The sequence below is a fragment of the Trachinotus anak genome, unplaced genomic scaffold (assembly GCF_046630095.1).
Source record: "Trachinotus anak isolate AG129_WGS33_773 ecotype Australia unplaced genomic scaffold, CSIRO_AGI_Tana_v1 ptg000032l, whole genome shotgun sequence".
Taxonomy (NCBI): Eukaryota; Metazoa; Chordata; class Actinopteri; order Carangiformes; family Carangidae; genus Trachinotus; species Trachinotus anak.
The window spans coordinates 8,111,861-8,124,028 of record NW_027273883.1 but is presented as its reverse complement, the minus strand read 5'-3'; the positions used below and the strand labels follow the sequence as shown (position 1 = coordinate 8,124,028).

The 12,168-nt window shown below is 42.0% G+C and overlaps 1 long non-coding RNA gene across 1 annotated transcript in view; it reads right to left on the bottom strand.

Moving 5' to 3' along the window:
* Positions 1-2,196: 2,196 nt before the first annotated feature.
* Positions 2,197-12,168, bottom strand: part of LOC139613353 (uncharacterized) — a 123,643-nt gene continuing 113,671 nt past the window's right edge. The window contains exon 3 of the long non-coding RNA XR_011686731.1: positions 2,197-3,722. This is a non-coding gene — a long non-coding RNA (uncharacterized lncRNA). The remainder of the gene's footprint in view (positions 3,723-12,168) is intronic.

The following is a 12,168-nucleotide window of genomic DNA, read 5'->3' as shown; positions in this document are numbered from 1 at the left end:
AAAAGAAACTGTGCCATGAAGGCGTATTATATCTCTTTCTAGAAACGGGGAACCTAGGGAGCTGGAAGAGTAGAGCTGGTCAGACAGCATTTATCTAGGTAATTTATATCATCCCTGCCAGAGTGATTTTAACACAACCTGAAAAATGACACTGCCTGAGGAGCTTTTTCCCAAAGTTAAATAACTCCATACTGTAAGAGCAGCATTTTGCTCTTGTGTCATCTCACAAGTGTCAAGTGCAATAGTATAAGCGGTGAGAACAAAAAAAGCAGGCAGGGAAGAAAAGGAAGGTGAAAGCAAAACACAAGATCAGCAATAACATCAAGATAGAGGTGGCCAGGAGATGGAAGGAGTGACTGACCAACCAGGTGATTTAACAATAAATAACCAGGTACATCCATCCAATTTGCATTTGCTTCCTCCTGGATGGTGCCTGAGCATTATTTACATTGGCTAGTGGTTTTCCCATAAGAGTCCACTGGCAAACCTCTCCCTCTCTGTATCACTCTCTCTGTTTCCTTGCTCCTGCTGTTGTCGCAGGGACAGAGGTGAGCCCTGACAAGCCAGGGCCAAGTATTTGCATATAAAGAGCCTGTGTTCTTTCAACACGTCCTTCTCTTCCTTCGCTCGCAACTAATGATACACAAGCATGACATGTCTACCAGGTTAAAAGTCATCGGTCTTAAGCCAGCTGCTGCCCGTGTGTCACCCTGGGCTGTGATTAAAGCCCTGATATACTGTATGTGCACGTGAGCATTCACTTAAACATGCACATTTATGTGTACCAGTTTTGTGAACTCAGACACAGGTGTGTGTGAATGCATACCCACGTGTGGACAGGCAGAGAAATGCATACAGGCAAACACTTTCTCTTCATTACTTCCTCTGAAAAGTCAAGAGTGTGATAAATATTTCATGTGAATTGAGTCCACAGTTAAACACACCAAAAGCAACTTCAAAAAAGGTGCAAATTTCCCTCTTCTTATATTTGCAGGCACATGCGATGTTGTCTCCCAACCTGTTAACCACCTTGCAGCATTCTCAAGCAGTCATGGGAAACCTCTCTCTCACACACACACACACACACACACACACACACACACACACACACACACCTTTCATTGGTTTGTTTGTGTTGTATGCTTTCTCAGTTAGCTGACAAATGAATATATTAGTAACCTACAGTTGGTAAGGGATAAATAATAGCATGGTTGTTTACTGCTTTAACAATGCTATGGATAACAGTATAATAAATACTGAAAAGGAATGCCATGTATGTGAATTAAGTTGGGTCTAACTATACAATTAGTTTCATTTCATTAAAGAGGTCCTATCTGAAAAGTCCAAGGGTTCAAATGTGACATGAATTTAGTACTTCACCTTCAATGTACATCTAACATTTCAGTCTTGGATGTCTACTGAACTTAATTTTTCTTATCTTGTGAAATAATGCATTTTGATTCAGTTGCCAAAGGCCATTTCCTAAGGCTAGATAAAGAATAGAGGATGTAAACTAAATTTTAATGTACAGTGTAAATATGGATCATGCTACATTTTGATTGAAGTCAGAGCATTGAGGAAAAAAAGATTTCATATTCATCACCTTCACCATCAACAGTACTGTATATGTATGTCATATGAGATACATTCATGTCATACAAGCAGAAATATTTCTGATTTGCTGGTGCACTCTCAATTTCACTGTAAACAGCTGTTTCAGTGTAAACCACAATGGTGTGGACATGTCCTGCACCAGTCCTGTCAGACAGCCTGAGAGGACCCGAGACTGTAATGTAACCCCAGCATACAGTATATGTACAATACAGTGGGGTGCAAAGGGTCTGATAGTAGCCCACAATTGCTTTCTCTTTGTTTGGATGGATGAGTCTGACCTTTGACCATGAGGTGTTGCAGAGATATTTCTGTGGCAGACAAAAGGGAGAATGCTGGTGGTGGGGTGTGGGGCCACTGGTCCCAGCAGGCCGTGTTGACAAACAAGAGCTCATGCTTTACAATACTGTCTGTGCCTCCACGCCAAAGACCCCCCGTCAAGGTGTTCAGCCACAGCCATCACCACCGCCGCCACCACCCTCCAACATAGACACACATACAAACTAAAAAATAACCCCCCCCCTTCCACCTCTCTAATCTGTTTGTTCACACGCAACCCAGCAGAAGGACAGCGAGGAGGGGCTAAAGACAAGGGACAGCACATATTCCTCTGTGTTTGTGAGCCCTTTCACTTCCTCTCTGCATATGTCTACAGACATATCACCTACCCTCACACACATGTTCATCCATTTTTCACCTTTTGTTAGGCTCATGCATGTCTACAAATATGTCTATGCGCCTTCTTTTTTCATCAGGCCAAAATACAAACTAAAAGTGAAAAATCAAGTGGGTGTGAGTATTAGAGAATGCCCTCCCTCTCCTACTGCTATATTAAATATTGAGTCAGAAATGAGCTGGAAGGTGTCTGTAAATGCTAAATAATGGAGAGGCTGCATTCGTCTGGGTCAGAGCTCTCTCTCTCTCTCTGTCTTCTCTCTGATACATTATTAAATGAGGATGCACTTCCCCATCGCAGCAGGAGAGAACAAGGGGCAGGGGGGCACCCTGTCTTCTCCACAGGAATGGTGGGGTGTGGGGTGTGGGTGGGGTGGGGTAAGGGCAGTAGAGGAGGAGGAGTGGGGGTGGCGAGGGATATGTGCAGATTCACAGTCTAGGTGTGTGTATGTGTGTGTAGAAAGGATTAGGTGGGCATGCCAAACAACGGGCAGGAGAAACATAAGCATCCTCCAGCTTGGCCCCCCCCTCCCCATCTACATCCCCATTACACACACACTTGCACACACACACAGCCTCCTTGCAGAAGTACCTTGAGCCCATTTGTACTAATGACTCTCCGTGCCTAATGCACTTTATGGAGGACGAGACTGGATATTCATTTGGAGGGAGGGAAGGGGTGGGGGAGGTGTCGGGACGAAGTGCTCTGCCATACGGCTTCCCGTCCGCCCGTTTTAGCTGGCCGATTTTTCAGCAAGGGGCTCGGCCGGCACTTGGTCCAACAGTAATGCGATTCATCACAGGTAAAGTAGGTAGGAGCCCTGATTGTCTCGGGGCTTTCTGAGCTGTCAGGAAGCCTGTGCGCACAACATGAGGAAGTGCCTGCTGGATAACTAATCAAAGAATTGAAAATACAAGTCCGTTGCAGAGGAAAGACCAAGTAAACTAAGGAAGATGTTCAAGTTTGATGTGTGTGCTTAATGCATCCTGCTACTCTTCATAGCGACTGATTATTCATTTATTTTTCAATCTGTGATGGCAGCAAATGAGGGGGGTATGTATGTTTGCTTTGGATGATGGAGGATTGCATGTATCACATTTGCCTTTTTGTATGTTCACCTCCACCAGTGGGTGTTTCATACATGAAGCGTTCCCAGGTCGCATGGCATGAAGCCAGTCTTAGAAATTACACTCATCCAAGGTGACAGTGCCAATAAACTCTCTTCCTCAGGTTTATGTGTTCCTGTGTATCTGCCTGCTCTGGGATGGTAGTTGCAGCAGTTGAAGGAGGTTCCCATGTGTTCCTTTGAACACAGTGGAAGCTGGAGCACAGCGACTGGTGCAGCTCCCATAGTTGGAGTTACAGGGACCCCCCACTCTCCCTCGACTCCTCTGCTTGCCACCAGGGAGGACGCTCATGCAACCAGTGGTGCTGTCTGAGGACAGAATGAAAACAAACCAGCACCAGTGACAAATGCACACAAGCCTGTTCAAGTACGAACCAGCACACTCTTTTTCTTCCTCATACGTACACACACACACACACACACACACACACACACACACACACACACACACACACACACACACACTCTCTCTCTCACACACACACACAGAGTCAGTATAATAAATAAATAAGTCATAAAGAGAAGAATCGTTTGATGTTACCTTGTGCTGCCTGGGGCCAACACTACACTGGGGAGCACTGCCACCCCTAGAACACACACACACACACACACACACTTACACACATACATACACACACTCCCGGGAGAGGTGACTAATGTAAGGGGTGGAGGGAGAGGAGCAGGTTCTCTGCCCAAGAGGCCCCATGGACCACCTTTAGATCCAGGGATGAGTTTCAATACAGACTGTAAGCCAAAGTGTGGTATGCAAGACCAGGGGTGGTGCCAGCTCTGATGTACTGAATGCACTCGAAAAAGTACTAATATAGTTTACACTCCTTCACAATGTGTACAGAAATTTTAGAAAAAAGCCACAGAAAAAAAGAAAGTCCAAACGTGGCACCTTTCACACTCACAAAAAGCAAAATTATAGGAGAAATCTGGATAAATATTCTATTTGTGGACCTGAGAGCACTTACAAGTTTATTCTTCAACTGAAGTGTTGCACATCTGGTTAACCATGTTTTAATATCAGCATTAACTCTCAGCAGGGTTACTGGGCATCCCCATAATGTTTCCACTGTGTAGCAGAACCAGCTTCATAATATTGCAAGAATTCAGACAAACATGCATTAATGTACATATCTGAGTGTGATTTGATGCATCAGACCTTTGTATTTTCTGGCTGTTTTGATTGGTTGTTAGTTGAGTCTTTGCGAGTTGGGAACATGCTGCACTTGGTAATACTGTCAAAATTGTTTTTCATTAATTTCTTTATTGTATTTTCTGAAATACACTTTTAATTAAATTTAGAAAAGGTTATGAGAATCTATAGGATTTTCTTCATATTAAAAACACTGTACAGAATAACTGCTTTAAGTTAGGAGGGTAAACAAGTGCATCAGTGGTTCAGTCTGATTTTGGTTCATCATTTAGCCTACACCTCAGTGTTGCTCAATTATTTTGGCACCCGTCCCTCAGTGAAAATGACTCTTTCCTGGGGCACTGACAACCACCTGCACCACATCCCAGGGCTGTCTGTGCATTTTTGTATAACCTGCATACACGTGTCAGTGCATGTTCAGGTGTAACTGTGCATTATACTTTTGATAGAGAATGTTCTCTTTAGGTCAGGGAGTTATTCAAGTCATCAATCACAATAGAGGATGACATTAATCACATCACACCTATCTGCCACTTGTGTATTACCTCCTCTGTTTCTACAACACACAGGAGCAGGGAGAATCAGATGAGCAAGGTAAGTTGATAAGCACCTGCATTATAAAGCTGTGATATGTAATCTAGAGGCGTCATCAGAAAACAACTTTGTAATGGGAATGAAGAACAGATGGAAATACAGTAATTCACTTATGCCACTATGCCTACATTATCCCAAATGTTTCAAGCAATTTTCAAACCAAGAGAAATCCTTAATTTCAATCATGGTTTGATTTGGTCACCTGTCAATGGCGTCTTATCCCCTTTGTGCATGCGTCAGTACTGTCGTTGTCTGCCAGAAGCAGACAAAATTGACTTTCTATGCAGTTTTAAGCCACATTTTAACAATACATACCCACAAGCTGAGCAAACATTAGCAGCAGCTTAGCTCCCAGCCCCTCCAAGACATCCTGTGTCCACCAAATAGCATCAAAGAAACACTGATTTCTCCTGGTCAATTTGTTTTGGAGAGTTAGACTTCTGTGGATAATTCATCTCCCTGTAAAAACCTCCTGAATGACCAACACTGAAGTAAGTTGACTACAAAGACAGCAATGGTGGTGAAGACTCTCATGATCTCAGGCTACTTCATGATGTCACCAAACTCTGTCCTTTGTTATTGTTTTTGAATGTGAGAGCCATAGCAGCAAAAAAAAAAAATGTTGGCATTTAAAGGCAAAAAAATACTTTATAAAAATAAATCTATCATTCCATTTATTGCAACTTGCTAAGTAAATGTAAGACAATAACACTGCAGTCAAGCTGCAAAGAAACACAGCACATAAGCTGCCATAGCCTGACCTCAAGCTAATTTCTTTTGAATTAACATAGCAAATTAGCAAGTTCTAATTAGGTTGCATGAATTGTAAAAACAAATCAATAAAATCATGTCAGAGCTCACAATCAATCCCTGCAGAGGAGACAAACTTTCTCTAATCATCATGTGAAGTTTATTCTTACAAGTTTATTCCTTAAACACAGAATTATTGGTTATTATTGAAGCGAAAACGTAACGGTAGAGACTCGAGGAAGCAGAGAAATCTGGTTAGCTCTCAACAGCTGCTGACCTGGAATACTTGAGCCATGTTTGCAAGCTTGTTGATGGTCCACACATCAGCTGAATTTTCTCTGTCACTCAGCTCTGCAGGAAATTAATGGACTTCTAGTGATTTGCTGATTGTGTTGCTTGCACTGTCAACATGGGGTAAATTCAGTCAACAAAAATGTCAAGTCACGTTGAGAGATGTGTGCCTGTTGAATCCATTCAATAAAAAATTCAACAACAGAAAACAGCATCTTGGCTGAAAACAATTTCTAAGAAGTGTAGAGAATGAATTATATAACTTTAATTGTGCCTTGTACCTTTTGCACCTTGTATTTCTTCACTAATTCAGCGTCATCGTAGCTGTCTCACTGTGCTTTTTGTGTATTCTGAAGTTGATTTTGTGTATTTTGAAATTAATTCTGCGAGTATGAGACACCACAAACTTGCACCTCTGTATAACAGTTTCAATAAAAACTGAACGTTATTAACTTCACATATGGTTGATTTATTGCCACACTGTTGTATTAGACTGCATTAGTTTTAACTAGGTGAACCTAATGAACTGGCAACTGAGTGTATGTTCCCCCATGCGTCATTAAGTTAAGTCGGTCTGTTTAAGTGAGTTGTTCAGTTCTCTTGCAGTTGAATTTGCTGCATTTTGGTTCAGTTCTGTTTTGTTGACCTGTTTTACCAGCCCTGTTCAAAATATTCTTTTTTTTTGTGTGTGTTTCCTAATTTTGTAAATGAATAAAAGTCCATATTTTTTTAAATCTAAAACACTACATCCTAGTGTTGATCTGCTTGGTCCGTTACACTTTATCTACATTTTAACAGTAAAGACATGTTTTTAAGTGTTTCAAAGTGTTCTTGCTGTGTTTGCTGACATGCACTGTTGCTGTGAATTTATCCTCTCTGTCCTTCAAAGAGAGATTTTAACCCACAGTTTGTGAAATCAGTTCTTTAATATGATGCCTGTGTGGTTTTGTGTTTTACTGTAAAATAAAGTGTGTGTTTCAGTCTCAGAGAGATTGTGAAAGATCAACATTCAAACAGTTGTTAATGTGCTGGTTGAGTGGCTAGTGTTGCAGCCTCCACACAAACCCAAGGATAATGTATTCATTTCCAAGACCATTAGCCATATCTTTTTACCAATATATAATGGATTGACACTGAGTAGAGAAGTTTGGCCTGTGGCAGACCTTATAGTTGCCACATTTGATCACTAAATGTTAATCAGTCTTAGGCTTGATCTTCTCAAAGGGTTAGAAAAGTATCACGAAGTACACAAGGGCTGTTTAACTGTTGTTGTTTTAGTCTGTTTATGCCTGGTGGCACTGGCCCACACTAGTGTTAAAGTCTTTTAGCTGGCATATGTTACAATGAGGGGGATTTAATTTTCTATGCCTCACAGCTGGGGCCTTGTTGAATAATGTAAGACACACAGGGGCAGTCTGTGGCTCGATTTTACTTTTGCCCTCTTCAAACACTTGCTCTTTGCCAGTGGCGTTGCTGAGAGTTTTGTGGGGAAATAACAAAAAAAGAGATGATGGAATGAAGGGACACTATCGAACTGAAGGATCTCGTCTCGGTTCTTCACTAAAATTAAAAAAATTTTAAAAAAGATAAACACCAAATATTCAGGCAGTGAATGGTGTAATTAAATGGGGGAGCAACTTGAGGAATGAGGGACTGGAGGTGGAAACGTGTTTAAGGAATTAAACATTTCATAATATAGTGTGCACTGCAACCATTAAAGGGAAACGGTGAACAGCTGTGTGCCTCTCTGACTACTGAGAGCCGAGGATGTTCTTGGAGTGCAAGGGTTGATTTCACCAAATTTTGAGGCCTTCCTGAACAATGCATATACGTACTTCCCCCTCGAACAATACAAATGCACTGAGAAGGATCCGTCATGTAGTCATGAATAATCTGGTGCTTCTCTTGAGTTTTAGGATAATTTACTGTATCATTGTTGTGTTTTGTGTTGTTTTGTGCATTTTTTTTGTAAAATTCAAAAATAATGATAAAATACAAGAAATAAATAAAATTCAAAATGATGGGGGTTATTTGCCAATATGCACATCCTGACTCAAGTGCTGAATTCCATAAAGTTTGGTGTGTAGACAAATGTAGAAACAGCAATGAAAAGTTCTGAAACAACTTAGATTTATTACAGAATATCAGTGTTTAGAGTCACTAAATTACTTTATTTCTCTTTCAGGCTTAGTTTTCATGCGTATTTCCAAATTCTGTGTAAGTTGGTTTTGTTTTTAAGTGTGGTGAAGCAGAGAGCAGCCAGACCCTGACACCACCCTCTGCACTGCCAAAGATGGCAGCCCACATGCAGGTCATGCGTATTTCCAAATTCTGTGTAAGTTGGTTTTGTTTTTAAGTGTGGTGAAGCAGAGAGCAGCCAGACCCTGACACCACCCTCTGCACTGCCAAAGATGGCAGCCCACATGCAGGTCACGGCAGGTACGGAATTGCTCAGTCACAAAATTATACAAAAACTTTGAAGAATCGTGCAAACACATCCACTATTTCACCAAGTGAAGTCCATTTTTGTATACCACCTTGCAAACCAGCAGCCACTTCATCTTACACCCTATTTCCCACCAGAAACTCTCACACGTCACAGGAACAGCAGCATCTTTGAATAATCCTTCAGTTTGTTTACATGTAATGAGTGGTGATTGACTGATGTGCGGTGCTGATAGCTGAAGGGAAACGAATGGACCTTCCATGTTTAAACAGGCACATTAGGATAAAGAGGTTGTTGGGATTTGCATGCATTTCATCCTTGTGTGCTGGTCAGCCCATGACTAGTCATAGAGTTTGGGTTAAATTCCAAACAAACACAAATACAGACAGGGAATAATGGGGTCTGGTCTTGGATGGGACAATGTCTGTCTGGATGCCTTGGTTTTGGGATAGTTAGACAGTCAGACATGTGTGTTCATGCATGTCTTTAAAATTGTGTTTGTGTAGGTTGTGTGTTTGCTTGTGTGTACATTTCTCCATTTCCATGCAAGTGTTCATATTTACATGCAGGCACACTATGTGAGCAAATGATTGTGTGCGTATGCATGTGTGTCCGTATCGATGTGTATGTCTAAATGTGCGAGACCGTGTTTGTGTATGTGTACCATGTGTCCATTTGATGAGGGCCAAAACACACAAGAGGAAAGCTGCCCAAGGGGTGATTGAAGTTGCTGACATTTTAAGGCTATTGAAAACAAAAGCTAATAGGCAGCACCACGTGCTGGAATCGTGTCTGGTTCATGTTTAACAAAACAAGGTCACAGAGGTTGTCAGGCCATGAATTCCATAAATAACTTGATAATGGGATTTTAAAACAAGCCGTCCACCAGTCATCTCCCCTCCTCTCGCACCCTCCCTTTTGCCCGTAACGGGCCCTGTGTGTGTGTGCATGTGTGTGTCTTTCAGAATAGAGGGAATATTAGAATGCAAATGGATTCACACTGCATCCTCATAAACAACGATGTTCATTTAACCCCCGACCCCTGCATTTAACTGCCCATCAAGTCATTTGTGTTGGGCAAGACACGTGGAAGTAGGCTGAGGGAGGCCAGCACGGGTGTGCATCTATTTGTACTTCTCTGTGTGTGTGTGTGTGTGTGTGTGTATGTGTGTGTGTGTGTGTGTGTGTGTGTCTGTGCGTGCATAGTTTTTGGTGTGTGCAAACTAATGTTTTCTTGTGAACACAATACATGTGTTTGTATGCATATCTGAGTGTTTGGATGTGTGTTTATGTGTGGTTGTGTGGATGTGTGCATCAGAGTGTCAACATCTGCATCTGTGTGTATCTATGTGCACATGAGTCCATTTTTTGAGGTGTGGGTTTCAGAGTTTACCATTTGCAATGCTCAATTAATCTTGTCAGCATGCATTTACAGGGGAATTGAATGTGTTTCAAAGTGGGCCTGGCTTTGTCACTCTCTCCTTCTCCATCCATTACAGAGACACAGACACAGTCCTTTGGAAGACCCTTCCACAGCTGATTAAAACATTAGAGGCTCCTGTACCATAGAGTTTCAGGTCCACTGCCATCAAAGCCCTTGACTCCAGAGTCAAGCTCTGTATCTGCCTTTCCTTTTCTAACCCTTCTCTCCTTTTCCTTTGGCTATTCCAAAAATTTAATTCAACATACACTTCCCTAATGTTCTTGCGTCCGAATATCATTCCTGTTCTTCACCTCAGCACAAAGAGACAGCTTTCAGGCATTGGTGAAGTTTACGACTCTCCTTCCTCTTAGCCTGAGGCATTTAACCCACAGGCATACTGCCATCTGACCCTTTCACTGTTAGGCTGTAAAAGCCAACCAGTGAGGTATGGAGTTACTGGTCCAACGAGTCCTCTCAGAGTCAAATCTTTCTACCATCTCGGAAACAAGGCCGTCCTCCCCTGAATAACGACCCTGAGCAGCTTATTAAGACCCACAGTTACATTTTATTCTTATGAAACCTGAAGTGGCTATAGTAGGCTAATTATGACTGGAGCAAAAGAGGAAGTCAGGTGATGTAGTAGCAACAAAGTCCATGCTGGGAGGAGGTTGAAGTGGATGTATGGGTTGATAAAACACAGGACATCCCCATTGTACCTTTTAACCATGCCTGTTGTGTATTTATTACTGTAACCATGATGGCAAAGGTCCTCTAATCTCAAGGATGTACTTATTTTAACCCAAACCATGATCTTTCCCTAGACCTGACCAAAATGTTTTTGTGTCTAAACCTAATAGAGTCTTTTTGTACTTAAACCTAACCAAACTGTAATCGATCGCAAGGATTTGTTGCCAGAAACATGTTATTATTATATATAAGGAAGGAGAGAAAGACAGAAAAGCCACAGTGAATTGTAAAAGAAAAAATGGCAGTGACGTTGTCAGACCAAAAGAGACAGATGATAGAAAAATGCAGTTAGTCAAGCTGTTAAAGAGAGGATATGAGGAGAGAGTCAGTCAAAGAGAGGCACAGGGAGAGTCAGACTGAACAGGGGCCCATTTTAAGAGGGCACACTATGTTCGGCCCCCTGTCTCTTAATCCTGGGCGTTTGTCGCGGCTAATTATGGTGGACAAGCCTCTTTATCGAACCTGCTCCTGCCATTGGCATTAGGATGCATGAGCTGCGCCTGTTGTTTTAAACGCTCTCATTAACCACACAAATCAGTGCTGTTGACAGAGTGCTTTTGAATTAAGCGTCTTGCCCCCACCGCCGCCCGGCAATGCTTGCAGGGCCCAGGACAAGGAGCAATTTATAACACCATTAGCCACACTCACCGAGGTTACAGGCATCAAAATTGTTCCCGTCTAATTATTCTTAATGGATACAGGGAGGGAGCGACGCTCAGGACAGCTTTTTCATTAGCCCTCAATCAAGAGGGTCGGGGAGAGAGGGGTGGGCCAAATGTACTGCTCAGGCAAACGGGAAATCAAAAATAATCGTGTTTGCTTTTTTCATAATACAACACGAATGCATAGATGGAGGGGGGGGGTGGGGCGAGGGTGAGTGAGGAGATGCAGGGAGAAAAAAGAAGCACCACTCGACATTAGAAGAATTCTTACTGTCGTCTAGGGAAGATACGCATATTGAAGAGTGACAGTTCATTTGCTTTTACTGCCTTGCAGACTAATGGCAGAGTAAACTTATGCTGCGTGATAGATTTCTAAGACGTGGTTATTGGTTAATGAATGCAGAAGTGAAGTTCAAAAGGAAAACATTTAATTGTTCAGATAGTGGGGTTGCTGATGAGGTTCCACCAATGCGCACTCAAGTGTCAATCGTCATAGTTGATGATTATGGAATAGCTGTGGTAAAATTGTACTTTATTAATTAGCAGTCTGGTCTGATTAATAATTTAGTAATGGACAACTAATAATTTCTAACCTCAAATATAATTTGAGCCGGCGGCCAGACAAACAGCATTCACTCATCACCTGTAACCAAACTGTGGCTGATTTAACACTGTAGCAT